This window comes from Leucoraja erinacea, unplaced genomic scaffold (assembly GCF_028641065.1).
Source record: "Leucoraja erinacea ecotype New England unplaced genomic scaffold, Leri_hhj_1 Leri_249S, whole genome shotgun sequence".
NCBI classification, from domain to species: domain Eukaryota; kingdom Metazoa; phylum Chordata; class Chondrichthyes; order Rajiformes; family Rajidae; genus Leucoraja; species Leucoraja erinaceus.
Genome location: NW_026576150.1, coordinates 6,200 through 11,950, shown reverse-complemented (window position 1 = coordinate 11,950; position 5,751 = coordinate 6,200).

Sequence of the window (5,751 nt, the reverse complement as noted above, 5' to 3'; positions counted from 1 at the left end):
AATCATTTTGATCCGCTTTGATTTGATCCTTTTTTTCGGAAATGATCTATGCTGTACAGCAAAAAGGTAATAGCCGGCAAAAATCAAATAATTCCTCAAATGACAGCCTGAAAATCCCGGCTTTCAAGTTTAACGGAAATAAATGCCGTTCATTTTCTATGGATATGAAACTTGTTCATTATGGCAAACTCGCACTAAAGTCAATGTGTTATCTGCATTGAAACTGCCTGACGAATTTCCATTGATTATCAGTATCCATCTGTCAACTACCTATCAAACCCACACACAGGAATCAGCCAGGGGGAAAGCTGAGACCCAGCTCATTACTAAATAAAAGACAAACACAAAAGGCTGGTGTAACTCAGCAGGTCAGGCAACATCCCTGGAGAAAATGGATAGATGATGTTTTGGGTCAAATCAAGTCAAGAGTGTTTTATTGCTATTTGTCCCAAATAGAACAATGAAATTCTTACTTGCAGCGGCACAACAGAATATGTAAATATAGTACACTGTAAACAATATAATAAATGGAAAACCATTCAGTATACATACATATATATATATATATACTAGACCAAGTGCAGACCCGTTGGGTCTGACCCGTTGGGTCTGCTCCCCCAATGGTGTGATCCCCCAATATTCCACCATGCACCCGTCTCCTCCAATGGAACTGAAGCCGTTCTCAAAAGTATGATTCCAGCACTGCCCTGCCTCCCTCAGCAGTGGATTAAAATAAAATCCAATGGCACCTCCCCTGCCAGCTGCAGCAGTGAAAAGTTCAGAGTGTTCCTGTCTTGCAACTTTGTTTCGAAGCGTGTTGGAAGCTGACATGTAAATGGAGAAGCCAGTTTATTTTTGAAATACTTGGGGATGGGATGGGGGGGGGGGGGAGAAGGATTTGATTAAAAACGTGTACTTCAACACGACAAAATGTAATGAGGAGCAGATACTTAGAGAGAAAAGCGAAATCTCTACCGAAATGGAAAAGATCTCGGAGATTGAGCGTCTGGATTGGGCGTGGCAATGAATTAAAGGAAGAAATGCAGCCGGCAGCCGTACATGCAAATGGCTCCATTCCGATTGGACATCTGCGAGCATCGGCCATTCCGATTGGACATCTGCGAGTATCGGGCACGAATCAAAAGGCAGAAAGGGATCCGGACGGCAGCTGGACGGATAGCCCCAGAGTTTTATAGATATATATAAGATAGATAGATAGATAGATAGATAGATAGATAGATAGATGATAGATAGATAGATAGATAGATAGATAGATAGATAGATAGATAGATAGATAGATAGATAGATAGATAGATAGATAGATAGATAGATAGATAGATAGATAGATAGATAGATAGATAGATAGATAGATATCACACACACACACACACATACAAAGATACATATAAAACAAACAAACAATTAAAGTACAAAAAGACAAAACCAATGTCTTGTATGTAGTTCAGAACTTGTTTGGAAGTTGTCGAGTTTAATAGCCTGATGGCTCTGGGGAAGAAGTTGGTCCTGAACTTGGACGCTACAGTTTTCAGGCCCCTATTTCTTTTTCCCAATGGCAGGAGTGAAATGAATGCGTGGCCACAGTGGTGTCTGATGATGCTGTAAATCCCATTATGTAAATCCCAGTGTTCCCCACTTTTTGCAATCATCTTTGCTCCTGGCTGAATAGGTCTTGTTTCCATCTTTGGTATAACCAGCGTCTGAGGTTCTTTTTTATCATATTTAATTTCTAAATAATATTTACATGTGATTTAATTTTTGAAGTTACAGCTTCAGGAAGGTTGTGAAAATATAACGAGATATCACATCACACCCAGCACATCTGGGGAGTTTGTGGGGAAGATTGTTTTCACCACAGTACATAACCTTGAGTGAAGTATCAGTCCTTACAATGTCTAAATCAAACACTTATTATTGACTTTGCTGGATTTAGCCTGAACGTCATTGCTGGAAACATAGAAACATAGAAACATAGAAATTAGGTGCAGGAGTAGGCCATTCGGCCCTTCGAGCCTGCACTGCCATTCAATATGATCATGGCTGATCATCCAACTCAGTATCCCGTACCTGCCTTCTTTCCATACCCTCTGATCCCCTTAGCCACAAGGGCCACATTTAACTCCCTCTTAAATATAGCCAATGAACTGGCCTCGCCCACCCTCTGCGGCAGAGAGTTCCAGAGATTCACCACTCTGTGAAAAAAGAGATTCTAAGATCCTAAATTCTAGAGAGTATAAACCAAGTCTATCCAGTCTTTCGTCATAAGACAGTCCTGACATCAAAGGAATCAGTCTGGTGAACCTTCTCTGCACTCCCTCTATGGCAATAATGTCCTTCCTCAGATTTGGAGACCAAAATTGTACGCAATACTCCAGGTGTGGTCTCACCAAGACCCTGTACAACTGCAGTAGAACCTCCCTGCTCCTATACTCAAATCATTTTGCTATGAAAGCTAACATACCATTCGCTTTCTTCACTGCCTTGACATTGACTTATGAAGTTCATATACGCAGGTAGGTTCTGCCCTTGTCCACCGCTTATATCTAGCTGCCCAGAATACCATTATGAATATGACTCACAATGGAACAGTGACGCAGCAGTTAGTTCTGCTGCCTTGCAGCTCCAAATGCCTAGGTTTAATCTGAACTGCAGATCCTGCAAGTTCTTTCTGTGACCTTGTGGATTTCCTCGACATAACTCTTGCTGTTCTCCTACTGCCACATGATGGGAGGTTAATTAATCATTGGCAATTATTTCTAATGCAGGTAAATGTAAAAACAAAATCAAAGGGGCAAATGAGAGAGAATCAGTGTGGATGGAAAGCGAGACGGGGTGGGTGATGTAACGGTTAAACAAACAATGTCAACTAAAATGGAGTTGTCAGCTAAATTAGACACAAGATTTAATATGAATCCGAGGGGTAACTTTTTCGCACTAAGGGTGGTGGGTGTATGCAACGAGCTGCCAGAGGAGGTAGATAGACAGGTACTATTGCAACGTTTAAGAAAGATTTAGACAGGTACATGGTTTAGAGGAGTATGGACCAAACACAGGCAGGTTGTGCTAGTGTAAATGGAACATGTTGGCCAGTGGGGGCAAGTTGGGCTGAAGGGCCTATTTCTATGCTGGAAGACTGTATGACTATCAGTAAGCTGTATAATATATCAAAACACAGTGTTGGAGGAACTCAATGGCTCAGGCTGATTCCTGGGATGTCAGGACTTTCATATGAAGATAGACTCGGTTTGTACTCGCTACTTACAAAATTCTTAAGGGGTTGGACAGGCTAGATGCAGGAAGATTGTTCCCAATGTTGGGGAAGTCCAGAACAAGGGGTCACAGTTTAAGGATAAGGGGGAAATCTTTTAGGACCGAGATGAGAAAAACATTTTTCACACATAGAGTGGTGAATCTCTGGAATTCTCTGCCACAGAGGGTAGTTGAGGCCAGTTCATTGACTATATTTAAGAGGGAGTTAGATATGGCCCTTGTGGCTAAAGGGATCAGAGCACATGGAGAGAAGGCAGGTACAGGATACTGAGTTGGATGATCAGCCATGATCATATTGAATGGCGGTGCAGGCTCGAAGAGCCGAATGGCCTACTCCTGCACCTATTTTCTATGTTTCTATGTTTCTATGTCACAGCTGCCACTGCCAGACATAAAAACAGCTTTTTTTCCACAAGCAGTAGCTCTACTCAACAGCCAAAACTCTGTTGCCTCCTTTAGCTGTAGTATTTTATTTCATTATTCACATGTTTAAATTATAATGTTTTATTTTTGATTTTCTACTGTATATCGTGTTGTGACTTGCGAGCAAAGCACCAAGGCAAATTCCTTCTACTTATGCATACTTGGCTAATAAAATGTATTCAATTCAATTATTAAACAATCATTATGTTATTCCTTATGTAAAAGTTGAAATAGATTCTGAAGCAGTTATACACTGATTGCTGCACAACTGGAGCTCATGTGGGTAGATGACTCATTGTAAGTCTCAGTGTGAACACAGAATAATCTTCAATATAACCATATAACAATTACAGCACGGAAACAGGCCATCTCGACCCTTCTAGTCAGTGCCGAACACGTATTCTCCCCTAGTCCCATATACCTGCGCTCAGACCATAACCCTCCATTCCCTTCCCATCCATATAACTATCCAATTTATTTTTAAATGATAAAAACGAACCTGCCTCCACCACCTTCACTGGAAGCTCATTCCACACCGCCACCACTCTCTTGAGTAAAGAAGTTCCCCCTCATGTTACCCCTAAACTTCAGTCCCTTAATTCTCAAGTCATGTCCCCTTGTTTGAATCTTCCCTACTCTCAGTGGGAAAAGCTTTTCCACGTCAACTCTGTCTACCATGTCGGGGCGGCCCAGCCCGAGGCTGAAGCCGGCACAGTACTCACGTGAGGGTGGCTGGGACTGTGTTCTGGCGGCGGTGGCCTGAGTCCGGGGTTCGGCCGCGGGCCAGCAGCTGCTTCTGCAGGACTGGTGGGCGGCAGCTTCAACCACCCCGGGCCGTGGTGTTTGAGCCGCGGGACTGTTCTTAACATCGCCCGGGGGGGGGGTATCGCCCCAGCGCAGAGGGAGAAGAGGAGGGAAGAGACTGCAGACCTAAGACTTTTTCCTCCATCACAGTGAGGAGATGCTGGGTGGACTCACTGTGGTGGATGTTAATATGTGTTTATTGTTGTTTTATTGTATGGTATTATATGTATGACTGCTGCAATTTCGTTCAGACTTTGGTCTGAATGACAATAAAAGGCTATCTATCTATCTATCTATCTATCTATCTATCTATCTATCTATCTATCTATCTATCTATCTATCTATCTATCTATCTATCTATCTATCTATCTATCTATCTATCTATCTATCTATCTATCTATCCCTCTCATCATTTTAAAATACTCTATCAAGTCCCCCCTTAACCTTCTGCGCTCCAAAGAATAAAGCCCTAACTTGTTCAAACTTTCTCTGTAACTTAGTTGCTGAAACCCAGGCAACATTCTAGTAAATCTCCTCTGTACTCTCTCTATTTTGTTGACTAGAGAATGAATATGAATTGGAAAGCCAGCTTTAATTCAACCAGGATATACAAGCATAATTCTGACCATTTTAAATTGGATTCTGCCTATTCTAAGATAATATCTTAATTATATATACTTTAGACTTTTGAGAGACAGCACAAAAACAGGCCCTTCGGCCCACCGAGTCTACGTCGAACAGCGATCACCCCATACACTAGCACTATCCTACACACTAGGTCCAGTCTACAATTATTTTTTTTTAACCAAACGAATTTAAACTACAAACTTGAATGTCTTTGGAGTGTGGGCGGAAACTGGAACACCTGGAGAAAATCCACGTGATCGCAGGGAGAAGACGCTAACTCAGTGCAGAGAAGGTTCACCAGACTGATTCCTGGGATGTCAGGACTGTCTTATGAAGAAAGACTGGATAGACTTGGTTTATACTCTCTAGAATTTAAGAGATTGAGAGGGGATCTTATAGAAACTTACAAAATTCTTAAGGGGTTGGACAGGCTAGATGCAGGAAGATTGCTCCCGATGTTGGGGGAAGTCCAGGACAAGGGGTCACAGCTTAAGGATAAGGGGGAAATCCTTTAATACCGAGATGAGAACTTTTTTCACACAGAGAGTGGTGAATCTCTGGAACTCTCTGCCGCAGAGGGTAGTCGAGGCCAGTTCATTGGCTATATTT